Source organism: Schistocerca americana, chromosome 2 (genome assembly GCF_021461395.2).
Source record: "Schistocerca americana isolate TAMUIC-IGC-003095 chromosome 2, iqSchAmer2.1, whole genome shotgun sequence".
NCBI classification, from domain to species: domain Eukaryota; kingdom Metazoa; phylum Arthropoda; class Insecta; order Orthoptera; family Acrididae; genus Schistocerca; species Schistocerca americana.
Window position 1 is genome coordinate 72,351,800 of NC_060120.1, and position 16,993 is coordinate 72,368,792.

At 43.7% G+C, this 16,993-nt stretch overlaps 1 protein-coding gene across 8 annotated transcripts in view; it reads left to right on the plus strand.

The window, feature by feature from the left end:
* Nucleotides 1-294: 294 nt before the first annotated feature.
* The window catches only part of LOC124594774 (leukocyte elastase inhibitor-like), a 193,857-nt gene continuing 177,158 nt past the window's right edge, over nt 295-16,993 (plus strand). For all 8 annotated transcript variants that reach the window (XM_047133174.1, XM_047133176.1, XM_047133173.1 and 5 more), the window contains exon 1: nt 295-368. The gene's annotated coding sequence lies outside the window, so the exon portion shown is untranslated. The remainder of the gene's footprint in view (nt 369-16,993) is intronic.

Genomic DNA, 16,993 nt, shown 5'->3' on the forward strand with positions numbered 1-16,993 from the left:
TGCCAGGCACGTAAAGAGTCTCTTGTATTTTGTGGAAACTGCGTTACGAACGACCCTATCCTGGAAATAGGAGATAGAAAACCGAAGGTGCTGGAAGAGTGCGTCATTAGCTTTCTGTGAAATGCCGGCGCAGAGAGGATGTGCTTATTGGCTGCCTGTCCAGGGCTTTCCCGGCTGGGGACGTCGGCCGTTTTACACCGCCGCTGACCTTCAGAGACCAGAGAGCGCGTGATTACAGATGACATCATCCGTGCCTTCGGACGGAAAAAGAACGAGTTTGCGATTGGGTACACTGGCAGCGCAGCTTCGGGGAGCCCCAGTCCACTGCCGCAGCACAAGCGAGCTGGTGAACATCCGCAGCAGGAAAGGTAAGCCCGGCTCTGAACAACACAGCCTTGTTACCTACTGTCAGAGTCCGCGCTCCACGCCAGTGATCGGCATTCACTAAAAACGAGTCACTATGCAGCGGGTTTTGTCTGTATTCATTACATTTGGTATACAGAATAATTTCAAACATGTCGCTTACTGAATTCCGTTATTTGATGCTACCTGGCGATTTTTTTTTTTTTTATGACGAGTGTATGGAAGTGAAACATGGACGATAAATAGTTCGGACAAGAAGAGAATAGAAGCTTTCGAAATATGGTGCTACAGAAGAATGCTGAAGATTAGATGGGTAGATCACTTAACTAATGAGGAGGTATTGAATAGGGTTTGGGAGAAGAGGAGTTTGTGGCACAACTTGACTAGAAGAAGGGATCGGTAGGTAGGACATTTTCTGAGGCATCAAGGGATCACCAATTTAGTATTGGAGGGCAGCGTGGAGGGTAAAAATCGTAGAGGGAGACCAAGAGATGAATACACTAAGCAGATTCAGAAGGATGTAGGCTGCAATAGGTACTGGGAGATGAAGAAGCTTGCACAGGATAGAGTAGCATGGAGAGCTGCATCAAACCAGTCTCAGGACTGAAGACCACAACAACAATGACGAGGGTCTTCAAAAAGTGAGTTACGCATCATTATGACAAGTCAATTTACTTGTATTGAAAACTGCACGAAACATCAAAGTGAAGCACATACATGACACTATTTGTCAACATAGTTTCCAAGTCTCTGTAAACGAACGACCGGAACGTTCTACTCACTGGGGTGCACTTGTTATCAGTTGTTATCCGTATCGCAGAAAAACTTTTCCTGTAAGAAACCTGCAAGATGTGCTCCCTGTAAGTCATTGAATTTACACTCAAGTTCGAAAAAGAAAGACGCGTTGAACGACTAGAGAGATAGGATGTTCATATTCACAGGATGCGTACATTAGCATGTTCAGCATTTCAATAACCTCGGTTCAGCATGTGTCCTGTTTTCAAATGGCTCTGAGCACTATGGGACTTAACATCTGAGGTCACCAGTCCCCTAGAACCTAGAACTACTTAAACCTAACTAACCTAAGGACTTCACACACATCCATGCCCAAGGCAGGATTCGAGCCTGCGACCGTAGCAGTTGCGCGGTTCTGGACTGCAGCGCCTAGAACCGCGTGGCCACCACGGTCGGCTTGTGTCCTGTTGCCTAGTGGGCACAGGGTCTACCATGATCCCTGATAACTTCTTCCACGCGTGAAGGCATCGATGCGTATAAGGCGCGAATGGCGACCTGTGATATAGCCATTCATGCTGCATTCACCTTGTTCCAAAGTTCATCTATGGCGGTGGGCATTGGGTCACACCACTGCAGCCGTGAGGTTAGTACACTGGACTCGCATTCGGGCGGACGACGGTTCAATCCCGCGTCTGGCCATCCTGATTTAGGTTTTCCGTGATTTCCCTAAATCGTATCAAGCAAATGTGGCATGGTTCCTTTGAAAGGGCACGACCGACTTCCTTCCCCATCCTTGCCTAATCTGATGAGACCGATGACCTCGCAGTTCGGTCTCTTTCCCCGAAATCAACCCAACCCCAACCCAACTGCAGCCGTCAGTTCACCATGTCACACACATTTTCGATTGGCGACAAGTCTGGTGATCTGGCGGGCCAGGCCAAAAGGGTGACATCATGAGACACCAAGGAGTCACGTGTTCGTGCAGCAACATGTGGTCGTGCATTGTCTTGCTGAAAAATGTCGTCTTGGATGCTGTGCAGAAAAGGGTATGGCTACGGATCGCAGGGGGTCATCCACGTAAATCATACTGGTCACAGTACCCTGTTCACGCATCAGCAGTGATTTGTGGTTGTACCCAATAGCACCCCACACCGTAAGGTCTTGAGTTGGCGCTCTATTATCTTGTGCGAATGCAGTCACTGTGATGCCGCCCGTCTGCGGCGAACCAAAATGCGGCCATTGTTTTCGAACAAACACAACCTGGATTCGTCCGAAAACACTATCTGATGCTATTCCTGTCCCCAGTGACGGTGTTCTACACTATAGCTTATAACACTACCGTCTGCTACTGTTATACTCTAACCTAAAAGCTGGCGGCAGTTCGTATAATGAAATTATTTTTATTCAAGCAATTATGGTATAAAGAAGCAGAGCAGTGTTACCCTCTGAGAGGAATTTTGTTATATTGACAGTGTGGTACCTAACGGAGGTGGCTTATCGGAAGTGAAAGTCAGAATTACGTAAATATTTAAACAGTAACAAACAATATTTTACCTATCTACACTGTTCAAAGAACAAGGAAAACGGTCGCCAGCCTAATTGGGCAAGACAATGATTGACCTTCTTGTTCAAGTAAATAAGTATGAGTAACTTTAACGGACAAACACAACCTATACTTTGCCACACGAGAGTGCAATGAACTCTGGCACCTGAATACAGTATGTTCAGATTAAGGTTGGAGCTAACAAATCAGAACAAACTATTTGCATAATTATAACCTTATAACACTACACAATATCACTTTCAGTGCTTATTCAAACTCAATGGTCTTTATAATATTACTATTAATATTCACTGTAGACTCATAAATTGGACATAGGTTCAGTATTACTTTTCAAAAATTTTCCTAGCTGACATAAAATTGTAAATGTAGTTCACTGCAAAATTATGAACTGGTCACAGGTTAGGTCTCTCTCAGCTAAATACTTCTCTTTTTAGAATGAAAGTTAAATGGAATTCACTAACAGGTTACTTCTCACTGTCTTTTGAATGAAGAAATTATTGTTTTCATAAATAGTGGTCTTTCTATTAACTGTTATTTATCATGAGCATAAAGGATAAACTGTGGATCCTATCACACTATTAATATGCACTTTAAATACACAAAAGAAACAAGTGCTTAGCAAGTATGAGTATTTAACCTTCCACAATTGCAGTTTTAAACTTTTACTACAGTGAGACACAAAACTGACATATTTTTAAGATATTGACTCACCTTTTGCGATTTACAACAGGCAGCAATGTGATCATTTACTAGCAAAACTTTATAAGCCTCAGTTTTAAGAACTTTTAATTTTGAAGTTGGCAACAACATATTAATAATCAGTTTTAATAGAAAAATTATTTTCAGCAAGCATCATTTACGTTAGTTCACTCTCTTGCCACATTACCTTTAACTTTCTTTTTACTATGTTCAAGAGGCATTAATTAGTTAAAACACTAGGCTTTAATGTCCTTTCAATAAGGAAACTCGGTAATCACTTTAGTTCAAACGGAGAGGAACCTGAGAGGTGTTATGATAAGAAAAAAAATCGAGGTGGGTACATGAATTCAGTTATAAATTACCTTATATTTGAGCACACTAACACATCCAATAAGCTGATCCTTCACTGTACATTACTATCGTGTTCCATTACAGTGACTGCGCAGTGTAGTGGCGATTGCATGTTGGTAGGTGGATTTGCAGGTAGAATTCCTAGACCCTGTCATTTCTTGGTGGCGATGATAGATACCAATTTCAGAATAGTTCCAGCTCTTGATCCATCCATCCGAGGCATTGGAAAGCGTCAGCAAAAGCCTCTCTCGGAACCAGCACAATATACAACTATTCCATGGGCAGTTCACAGTTTGGTTTACATGGGCAGTTCACAGTTTGGTAGCTCGTTTCCGACTGACTCTTAATTCCACCTTTTCTACCTAGGCCAACCACAATTTGTGAGCGCTGCATGCTTCCGTTCCCCAGGGGAACCACAACACCTTTTACATACAAAAGAACCCTAAGTGAGGATCAGCAATTACATAACAACAGCCAAACATATTAATTAAATCAGAACATTTGCACATATTGGTATTTCGACGAAAAATTATTTAAACAAAATCATTCAATCTCAAAGGTAACCATAGACATTAAGTGAGAAAGAAAAACATATCATTTGCTCATATCGTATATATTACATAGATCAAACTTCTCACATTCCAAAAGACATCAAGTTTATAACAGAGAAAATAATAAACACTTCAATGGTATGGATTCAATCCAACAACATTTACAGAAATTCAATGATGTAATATTAAATAAAACAAAAAGGCAAAATAAATCATTAGAGCAGTAGAGCTATGGTGTTACAAGCTGTCTAACATGTTTCTGCACAATCGTTAAAGGTAGACGGAGAAGTGGACGACACGCACGTAAGCCACGCCGTAATAAACGGCCACGGTCTCTCATTCCTGATAGTGTACGATGCGTTACACTGTTCCACTGTTACGCCAGAGCTGAGGAAGACATAAATCTGCCGCGCAGTGCTATTCGGATAAGGTGTCTACCTTCTCCGGGGGGAGGGGGGCGTCTGGGTGGTGCGACCTGACCAGTGTCGTCGTGTTCTACTGCCTCCCGTGAACCATTCTCCACACACCCGTTGCGCAGCCGAAACACTCCGTCCCATACGAGCACCAAGTTACCGCATGGATGCATCACATTCTCTCATGCCAATAATGCGCCCTCTTTCGAACTCTCTGATTTGACGGAACAGTTCGCGCATACGTCTACGAGGGAGCCTGCATGTCTGCTCAAGTAATACTTATGCATTACCTTTGGTTTATAGCGACAACGAGAGGCAGGCTCACTTTACCGGTAGGTGGTGTTGTGCCGCGGTATCGATGTTGACCTTGAACCCGCGGGCCTACATGCCTCAAAAGCTAATCATTTCTGCAGAACATACTAATGTACATTTTATGTGTACATGAACGTCCTGTAGCTAGTAGTTCAAGGTGTTCTGCCTTTTTCTGAAAATGAGTGTGTAGAGATGTGTTTGGTTTATGAGATATATCTGATGACGGAATGTGTATTCCAACAGAAATTCGCTCCTTGGTCACGGAAACGTTCAAGAACCACTGTGTGAACATCTTTGCCATTGGAAAATCTCTCTCCCCGTCCCCGACGTTCTTTCAGCTTGCAGACTGTCTGGACATGGTGGTCTGTGATCGATGTCGATGGTCTTCCTTCGCGATCGGCACCATCCACGGCGGTGCAGCCTTCATCTACATCTACACTGATACTCCGCAAGCCACCCAACGGTGTGTGGCGGAGGGCACTTTACGTGCCACTGTCAGTACCTTCCTTTCCTGTTTCATTCGCGTATGGTTCGCGGGAAGAAATACTGCTGGAAAGCCTCCGCGCGCGCTCGAATCTCTCTAATTTTACATTCGTGATCTCCTCCGAAGGTATAAGTAAGGGGAAGCAATATATTCGATACCTCATCCAGAAACGCACCCTCTCGAAACCTGGACAGCAAGCTACACCGCGATGCAGAGTGCCTCTCTTGCAGAGTCTGGCACTTGAGTTTGCTAAACATCTCCCTAACGCTATCACGCTTACCAAATAACCCTGTGACGAAACGCGCCGCTCTTCTTTGGATCTTCTCTATTTCCTCTGTCAACCCGACCTGGTATGCATCCCACATTGATGAGCAATACTCAAGTATAGGTCGAACAAGTGTTTTGTAAGTCACCTCCTTTGTTGATGGACTACATTTTCTAAGGACTCTCCCAATGAATCTCAACCTGGCATCCGACTTACCAACAATTAATTTTATATGATCATTCCACTGCAAATCGTTCCGTACGCATACTCCCAGATATTTTACAGAAGTAACTACTACCAGTGTTTGTTCTGCTATCATATAATCATACAATAAAGGATCCTTCTTTCTATGTATTCGCAATACATTACATTTGTCTATGTTAAGGGTCAGTTGCCACTCGCTGCACCAAGGGCCTATCCGCTGCAGATCTTCCTGCATTTCGCTGCAATTTTCTAATGCTGTAACTTCTCTGTATACTACAGCATCATCCGTGAAAAGCTGCATGGAACTTCCGGCACTATCTACTAGGTCAATCAAATTGTTGGCGCCAATTCACTCGGCTGGACGTTGCACTGCATTTGGTCTATACACCGCCAGAAGATCACGTTAATCTGTATACAATTTAGAAGTTTTTACCACAAGAATTGTACTGTCTCTTATCCATGGAGTACGTTTGCAGTTGCAAACCATTTCGCTCCCACACTGTGATGTACCTGTTATCCGTACTGCTACAGAAGTATGTCTACAAGAAGAGCAGCACTTTTGCTCTCTTCTAACAATGCGGTTCTCTTATTGTACAATGCTCCTATCGTGGGACGATATGTGCAACTTACTTTCTGTAGTATGTATGTTTTTTTAATCTCTACATTGTTGTTGACGATAACATTTCGGAATTACTTATTCGATGGAGGAGTTGTTGTCGTTTCAGAAATTTATATGAATGTATGATTGCTCGAAGGAAAGTAAATATGTAGGAGGGTTGGGGTTGGGTTGTTTTGGGGAGGGAGACCAGACAGCGAGGTCATCGGTCTCATCGGATTAGTGAAGGACGGGGAAGGAAGTCGGCCGTGCCGTTTGAAAGGGACCATCCCAGCATTTGCCTGGAGTGATTTAGGGAAATCACGGATAACCTAAATGAGGATGGCCGGCCGCGGGATTGAACCGTCGTCCTCCCGAATGCGAGTCCAGAAATATACAGACTCCTGTTGGTTGGATTTTCATTATGCCTCTATCTGTACTCTGTGCAGTGACATAGCTAGGTAGTTTGGCATCCAGCGCGCAATTTTGACAAGCCCTACTCTGACAGCCTCCCCCCCCCCCCCCCGCCCCCTCCTTCTACTAATCCCACAAAAACATCAAATAATCTTTCTGAACAGGCAAAGTTTTGGTACTAGTGGTTATGTAATCAACGTGTACTGTTAACTACTTTGTAAATAGTTTTTATGAATGGCAACATATAAGTTAAACGGATTTTTATTAATAACAAAGTATAGCTTATTAATAGTGAAGCAGGTCAAATAACCAAAAATTTCGTTAGTGATATGTGTGTATAATATGCAGCTTTCTTCCTTTCATCTCTTTTTCGGCAAATTATGAATGTACATCATCAGAATCGATACTTTTAGCTACACAAGTTTCTGAGTCGTGCTTGTCTCATAGTGGGCCTAAGGTAATTCTTAATTAGTTTGAATTTTGGAAAACTCCTATCACACGACGTTACCAAAAGACAAACTGTTAATAAAAATGCTAACTCCAAAAAGACATTTGGAACTGGTGCAAAAAATTAGTATTGAACGATGAACTGTAAGAATCTTAAAAAATCCGACCAAAAGCCTCTTCTTTTGTAACTTGCAGAAATCAAATTCGGCGTGGAATTCAGTTTCTTACGAAATAAGAGAGCCAAAAATTATAAGGGCCCTGTGGATGAACTGTTGTCTTGTTATTAAAAGCTTGACTGCAACATGTCTCAGAAATATACTTCCTTCGTGCACAAGTGCACAACTCTGTTTGTTCCCTGAAAATTGCGGAGCAGTTCCTAACGAACGCGGTGAGCGGCTTCACAAAAAGATTTCAGTCATGTCGAAGAGCTATGTAGGGAACTGGCCTCTTGATATTTCGATATACGACTGTGGGACTATTCCGGGGATGGTCCAGATATAACTTATGACCGATTAACCAAATTCTGGAAAAGTCAGTTTAGATCATTGATGATGATTAAAGTGTTTCTTGTAGTGACTATTACGCTGTCTAGCGGTACCTACCGTTATTTTCTTTATGGATTAATGGATAATAGATAATTTCTAGAAGAAACTGTAAAAACACGGAAAATTCTTCAGTTTCGTTTGTATTGATGCAGTAATTTTGTGAGTAGATGTGTATTGAAGTTTATAAGTGCAACTGTTTCATATTATTAGGGTGAAACTTCACCTTAGGGATTCACAATTATTAACAAGTTTTCTTTATGGAAATTTTCAAGTGTATATTGCTACTGAAATCAACATGTATTGGCATATTGGTGGCATAAAACAGGCCAGGTATTTATGCAGCTGTAGTTAGGTATTTTTAATGGTTATTTTTCCTCGCATTGCGTATAAATAGATGTAGAAAACCTGAATACAAGTAACTTCCAAATTTTAAATGAAAATTAGTTGCACAGTGTAATCAGCGGTGCTACATACACCTACTCTTGTTAGATTTTTCCTTGAATATGCTGTGGAACGAGGCTCATTTTTAATACATTTAAAGAGAAACTCTCGCTCAGCCAAGTTCACCGTGAATGTGAAAGGGCGCAGGTGTTGTTTACAAAAGAAGTAACAGAACGAATGCACGGAATTACACACCAATATCACTAATGTCAATATGTTGCAATATCACAGAGCACTTTCTATGCACAAATATTACGATGTTCCTTAGGAAAAGAAGTTTCTCTCCAAGAGTACCGATTTACAAAGAATCGATCGGATGAGACACAACTTGCTTTATTCACACACCATGTGTTGCATAGGGTAGAACAGGCGAACCTGTCAAATCTATTTTCCTAGATTTCTGACAGCCCTTCGACACGGTAATATATCGTCGGAAAAGAAAACCAAGACACTATCATACGAGATATCTTCACACATATATTGTTGGGTTGATGAATGTCTGACTAACAGTCCCCAGTGTGTTACACAGGACGGCTAATCGGCTATGTTCATCCTAAACGAAAGTGACTTTACCTGTGTCCATGAAAAACGGTATAGAACCGCTAATGTAATACACAGACTATGAGAGTTTATCAGATGAGAACAGCAGAGCTATTGTACTATTATACACGAAAGTATCGTCGTAGGGCAATCGTAACGAAATGTAGAAAGACTTGAACAAAACTTCCACTTGAGGTACGTAACGGCAGCTTTACTAAAATGTGCATAATGCAAGATAATGCCTATAACAGAGAGACGGAACTCAGTATCACCCGAATACAAAGTGAGCTGAAAATTTACGATATTGGTCGCGTAGATACACAATTAAGGGCAATATTAAAAAGCGAAAGCAAATAGGACGAAAAAGTATAATCATTAATATGGACTGCAAATGGAAAAATTAGATTTATTGTAAGGGTTCTAAGAAGCTCGATGCATCTGTAACTGAAATCGCATACAAGACGCTAGTCACAGTTATTATGGAGTACTGCTATACCATTTGGAGTTGTTCGCAAGATGCACTGGTAGCAGGAAGCACTTGAAGGAATTCACAGACACGCTGCCAGGACCGTAAAAGGTTAGTGTAGCCTGTGAACAGAGATTCTCGGGAATGTGAATATTTGAAGGAAAAGCAGAAAAGTAGCGTTATTGTAGTTTAATCCTGTTGGGGAAAGTTAGAGAACCAGTATTCGACGAATGCAGCGTGACAGTTCTGCTCCGCAAGACCGCTACGGTCGCAGGTTCGAATCCTGCCTCGGGCATGGATGTTTGTGATGTCCTTAGGTTAGTTAGGTTTAACTAGTTCTAAGTTCTAGGGGACTAATGACCTCAGCAGTTGAGTCCCATAGTGCTCAGAGCCATTTGAACCATTTTTGAACAGTTCTGCTGACGCCATCGTATACCTTGAGCAGTGACCATGAGAATAAGGTGAGACAGACTAGACCGCACAAAATTGCATACACAGAGACTTTTTTTTTCCTTGCTCAGTGCGTGAATGGAACAGGACAGATCCTCTAACACTGGTATTAAGTGTTCTCCACCACAAACTCTCCAATGGCTTTTGGAGAATTTAAGTAGCTATAGATACGAAAAACTGTAATCCGTAAAGTTATTTTCTTCGAAATACGGGGTGTCTACACCGAAATGTCCTGTTTTCTATTTGCTCCCAACACAAAAGTAAATGAAATAAATGTCAGAAATAAGTTGTATATCAAGTTGAGTATAAAAAATTTCAACTTCAAATCAAAACGCTTCCACCTGAGAACCTGCGGTGATCCGAAAAAATGTCTTGTCTGTACTGAACTTCCAGCTAAGTCCGCTGCAACATGTACGAAGCGGTGGTACCGACACAGTCCGAGTACGGTCTTGAAGGTCCAGACTACACCGGTGAACGCACTGTCCTTCACGTAGCCCCAGAGAGAAAAATCGTGTGATGCCAGGAGAACGAGGAGCCCTGGCCGGCCGGTGTGGCTGAGTGGTTCTAGGCGCTTCAGTCCGGAACCGCGGGACTGCTGCGGTCGCAGGTTCGAATCCTGCCTCGGGCTTGGATGTGTGTGATGTCCTCAGGTTAGTTAGGTTTAAATAGTTCTAAGTTCTAGGGGACTGATGACCTCAGATGTTAAGTACCATAGTGCTCAGAGCCAATTGAGGAGCCCTGTTCATTGGTACACGTCGTCCAGTCCAGCGTCCTGGAAATATTCGATTCAGAGTTTTCCGAACACTCATCGACCTGAGGTGGAGCAACTTCTTCTTGAAACCATTGGTTCGATTGTGTTTCTTCAACCTGGGGAAAAGGGAACGTCTATAACAGTTCTAGGGACGATGTTATATTTCTCAGCAAAGAGTAACTGTCCAACTACACTATGTGATCAAAAGTATCCGGACACCTGGCTGAAAATTACTTACAAGTTCGTGGCGCCCTCCCATCGGTAATGCTGGAATTCAGTACGGTGTTGGCCCACCATTAGCCTTGATGACAGATTCCACTCTCGCAGGCATAGATTCAATCAGGTGCCGGGTTTCTTAGGGAATGGCAGCCCATTCTTGACGGAGTGTTGCACTGAGGAGAGGTATCGATGTCGGTCGGTGAGGCCTGGCACGAAGTCGGCGTTCCAAAATATCCCAAACGTGTTATGTAGGATTCAGGGCAGTGCATTACAGGGATGTTATTGTCGTGTAACCACTCCGGAGAGGTCGTATATTACGAACAGGTGCTCGATCGTGTTGAAAGGTGCAATCGCCATCACGAATCGCTCTTCAACAGTGGCAATCAAGAAGGTGCTTAAAACACCAATGTAGTAGGGCTGTGCTGTGATGTGGCACGCAAAAAAAAAAATTAAAAAAAAGGCTCTGAGCACTATGGGACTTAACATCTCAGGTCATCAGTCCCCTAGAACTTAGAACTACTTAAACCTAACTAACCTAAGGACATCACACACATCCATGCCCGAGGCAGGATTCGAACCTGCGACCGTAACCGCCGCGCGGTTCCGAACTGAAGCGCCTAGAACCGCTCGGCCACCGCGACCGGCTACGCAAAACAACAAGGGGTCAAGCCCCCCTCCGTGAAAAACACGACCACACCATAACACCACCGCCTCCCAATTTTACTATTTGCACTACACACGGTGGCACGCGGAGTTCACCGGACATTCGCCATACCCACACCCTGCCATCGTATCGCCACACTGTGTACCGTGATTCGTCACTCCACACGACGTTTCCCACTGTTCAATCGTCAAATATTTACGCTCCTTACACCAAGCGAGGCGTCGTTTGGCATTTACCTGATGTGTGGCTTATGAGCAGCCGCTCGACCATGTAATCCAATTTTTCTCACCTCCCGCCCAACTGTCATAGTACTTGCAGTGGATCCAGATGTCACCTGTTGCCGGTCTCTTCGGCGGTCTCTGTCAGTCAACAGACGAAATCGGCTCTGAGCACTGTGGGACTTCACATCTGAGGTCATCAGTCCCCTAGAACTTAGAACTACTTAAACCTAAATAACCTAAGGACATCACACACATTCATGCCCTAGCCAGGATTCGAACCTGCGACCGTAGTGGCCGTGCGGTTCCGGACTGAGCGCCTAGAACCGCTCGGCCACAGGGCCGGCAGACGAGATCGGCCTGCGCACTTTAGTGCTGTACGTGATCCTTCACGTTTCCACTTCACTACCACATCGGAAACAGATGACCTAGGAATATTTAGGAGTGTGGAAATCTCGCGTAGAGACGTATGACACAAGTGACACCCCATCACCTGACCACGTTGGAAGTCCGTGAGCTCCGCGGAGCGCACCATTCTGCTCTCTCACGATGTATAATGACTACTGAGGTCACTGATATGGAGTACCTGGTAGTAGGGGGCAGCACAATGCACCTAATATGAAGTCGTATGATTTTAGGAGTGTCCGGATACTTTTGATCACTTTGTGCATATCAGGACACAGCAAACGGTCACTTTCTGAGTACGCCCACTTTTAGCCTGCTACTGTGAGGATTCTGTGACTCCGAAATGCGAACGTTTTGCTTGTTTACAGATCCAGAGACTTGGAATGTGGCCTCATCAGAGATCACTACTCTTGTCAAGAGAGCAGAATTCTGATAGATTCGGTTAAGCATTTCAAATGCAAATCCACGCCACCGATGTTTGGCATCGGCTTTTATGGCCTGCAGAATCAGCACGTTGTATGACTACATATTCAACTGATGTTTCAGGACTTTATGAACTGTCGCAAGTGGCATTTGAAGTTTCCGTGAAGCCTGACTAATTGATTTGCGTGAACCTCATTGGAACATTTGGCAGACTTTCTCATCTTGTTCTTCAGAGAGGCCATCGGACCCTAGACTGACACACTACTTAAACTAGCTTAAACTAATGATAAGAAGAAAACACACACCCCTGCCCGAGGGAGAACTCGAACCTCAGGCGGGAGGGGCCGCACAGTCTGTGACATAGCGCCTCAAACCACGCGGCCATTCCGAGCAGCCTTTTATCCTCGTAGCGCCTACTCCTGCCTCATTACACTACTCACTACTGGCCATTAAAATTGCTACCCCAAGAAGAAATAAAGATAAACGGGTATTCATTGGACAAATATATTATACTGGAACGACATGTGATTACATTTTCACGAAATTTGGGTGCATAGATCCTGAGAAATCAGTACCCAGAACAAGCACGTCTGGTCATAATAACGGCCTTGATACGCCTGGGCATTGATTCAGACAGAGCTTGGATGGCGTATACAGGTACAGCTGCCCATGCAGCTTCAACACGATACCACAGTTCATCAAGAGTAGTGACTGGCGTATTGCGACGAGCCAGTTGCTCGGACACCATTGACCAGACGTTTTCAATTGGTGAGAAATCTGGAGAATGTGCTGCCCAGGGCCGCAGTCGAACATAATCTACATCCAGAAAGGCCCGTACAGGACCTGCAACATACGGTCGTGCATTATCCTGCTGAAATGTAGGGTTTTGCAGGGATCGAATGAAGGGTAGAGCCATGGGTCGTGTCACATCTGAAATGTAACGTCCAGGGTAACCGCAGCCATGCTCTTCGAGATGATAGCCCATGCTGCTGCAAACGTCGTCGAACTGTTCGTGCAGATGGTTGTTGTCTTGCAACCGTCCCCATCTGTTGACTCAGGGATCGAGACGTGACTGCACGATCCGTTACAGCCATGCGGATAAGATGCCTGTCATCTCGACTGCTAGTGATACGAGGCCGTTGGGATCCAGCACGGCATTTCGTATTACCCTCCTGAACCCACCGATTCATATTCTGCTAACAGTCATTGGATCCTGACCAACGTGAGCAGCAATGTCGCGATGAGATAAACCGCAGTCGTGATAGGCTACAATCCGACCTTTATCAAAGTCGGAAACGTAATGTTACGCATTTCTCCTCCTTACACGAGGCACCACAACAACGTTTCACCAGGCAACGTCGGTCAACTGCTGTTTGTGTATGAGAAATCGGTTGGAAACTTTCCTCATGTCAGCACGTTGTAGGTGTCGCCACCGGCGCCAACCTTGTGTGAATGCTCTGAAAAGCTAATCATTTGCATATCCAGCATCTTCTTCCTGTCGTTTAAATTTCGCGTCTGTAGCAAGTCATATTCGTGGTGTAGCGATTTTAATGGCCAATAGTGTATGAACAGGACGAAGCTGCCTTTGCACTTTAACAATAAATATAAACTTTACATACCGAAGCACAGTTTTCGCTTTCTCCAAAACTCACACCATTTTCGCTTGTATGGACAAGAAGGAAACATTTGCAAAGACGCCAAAAGTTGGCAAAAATTAGGCATCAACTGTAGGCACTTCTACATTCAACGGACAAATCACAAAAATTACTGTTTTTAAATCTCCTCAAAAAATAGAGAATTTCGGTGTAGACACCCTACATAACTTCATTTCGATCAACCGCTGCCTCCGTCACGTGCTCGCGTGTAAGTCAGCAGACAACCACGCCGCGAATGGATAAGTGACTGTGCCGAGTGTGGAATTCTAAATATGCTGCAGGTTGCGTATGCACAGAATCACAGGAGTGTGGTCTCGTCTGCTAACATCCGAAGTTAATCTACTCTCGGCAGGCTCAAGTCTATTGCAGTAGCAGATTTCGTGCTTTTGTCCCTCCTTAACATACAGTTTGTTGTCCGCTTTGTTTTGCGCACACTACAAAGGTTGCACCAGGGCCTGGTAATATTGCTACTAGTGTTTCCCACAAGTGAGACGAAGTATCAGAAAGCAAAAGGCACCGATATTTACGTTTTACAGAACATTTATCTGGACGAGACGAATTCGCTTTTAATGAAGCAAAGGGAACTTCACAGCAAACATAAACATAGCCAAAGCCTTGCAGACAAACAAAAATTACGCGAAGCGAAATATAGTGTGATGAGGGCTATGCGAGAGGCGTTCAGTGAATTCGAAAGTAAAGTTCTATGTACTGACTTGGCGGAAAATCCTAAGAAACTTTGGTCTATGTCAAAGCGGTAGGTGGATGAAAACAAAATGTCCAGACACTCTGTGACCAAAATGGTACTGAAACAGAGGATGACAGACTAAAGGCCGAAATACTAAACGTCTTTTTCCAAAGCTGTTTCACAGAGGAAGACTGCACTGTAGTTCCTTCTCTAGATTGTCGCACAGATGACCAAATGGTAGCTATCGAAATAGACGACAGAGGTATAGAGAAACAATTAAAATCGCTCAAAAGAGGAAATGCCGCTGGACCTGATGGAATACCAGTTCGATTTTACACAGAGTACGCGAAGGATCTTGCCCCCCTTCTTGCAGCGGTGTACCGTAGGTCTCTAGAAGAGCGTAGCGTTCCAAAGGATTGGAACAGGGCACAGGTCATCCCAGTTTTCAAGAAGGGACGTCGAACATATGTGCAGAACTATAGACCTATATCTCTAACGTCGATCAGTTGTAGAATTTTGGAACCCGTATTATGTTTGAGTATAATGACTTCCCTGGAGACTAGAAATCTACTCTGTAGGAATCAGCATGGGTTTCGGAAAAGATCGTGTGAAACCCAGCTCGCGCTATTCGTCCACGAGACTCAGAGGGCCACAGACACGGGTTCCCAGGTAGATGCCGTGTTTCTTGACTTCCGCAAGGCGTTCGATACAGTTCCCCACAGTCGTATAATGAACAAAGTAAGAGCATATGGACAATCAGACCGGTTGTGTGATTGGATTGAAGAGTTCCTAGATAAGGAATTGAATCTCAATGTAGACAAGTGTAATGTGCTGCGAATACATAGAAAGAAAGATCCCTTATCATTTAGCTACAAAATAGCAGGTCAGCAACTGGAAGCAGTTAATTCCATAAATTATCTGGGAGTACGCATTAGGAGTGATTTAAAATGGAATGATCATATAAAGTTGATCGTCGGTAAAGCGGATGCCAGACTGAGATTCATTGGAAGAATCCTAAGGAAATACAATCCGAAAACAAAGGAAGTAGGTTACAGTACGCTTGTTCGCCCACTGCTTGAATACTGCTCAGGAGTGTGGGATCCGTACCACATAGGGTTGATAGAAGAGATACAGAAGATCCAACGGAGAGCAGCGCGCTTCGTTACAGGATCATTTAGTAATCGCGAAAGCGATACGGAGATGATAGATAAACTCCAGTGGAAGACTGTGCAGTAAAGACGCTCATTAGCTCGGTACGGGCTTTTGTTGAAGTTTCGAGAACATACCTTCACCGTGGAGTCAAGCAGTATATTGCTCCCTCCTACGCATATCTAGCGAAGAGACCATGAGGATAAAATCAGAGAGATTAGAGCCCACACAGAGGCATACCGACAACTCTTCTTTCCACGAACAATACGAGAATGGAATAGAAGGGAGAACAGATAGGGGTACTCAAGTTACCCTCCGCCACACACCGTCAGGTGGCTTGCGGAGTATGGATGTAGATGTAGATGTAGAAATTAATTTCCAACAGTGAAAATGTTAGAACTGTTTAACGAAATAAATAATTTTCTGTGTTATTTGGCACACAGAAAGGAAACAAGATACAAAGGATAAAGCGAAAGGGTGCTGTTTAATGCCTTCTAAATATTGTTTGATGTGTTTGTATGTATTTCCTTTAGCAGGTGAATGCAGTTATTTCTGAATGTTGCATACGTGTTCGAAGGACCATTGCATCGAAGTTCGGAGTAACACAGTCACTACAATATATCGTATTTATTCTACGCCACCGCGCAAGCGAGTTCCAAGTAAAATGCCTCCCCTTTACGGGAATATCTGAGGGTCATTCAGTAAGTAAAGAGACAAATTGGTCCGGATAAAAAAACGTTTATTTGTACCAAACAATACTTTTTCTACTTTTCAGCATAATCCCCTTGAACATTTATGAATTTGTTCCAACGGGCTACTAACTTTTTTACTCTATCTTGATGTCTGAACCAATTTCCTACAAACTTTTTCACGTCCTCGTTGCCCTGGAACCTCTTCCCTCGTAATGCCCCTTTCAGTGCGCCAGTCGAATGGAAATCGCTAGGTGCTAAATCAGGACTGTAAGGAGGATGATGCAGTACTTCAG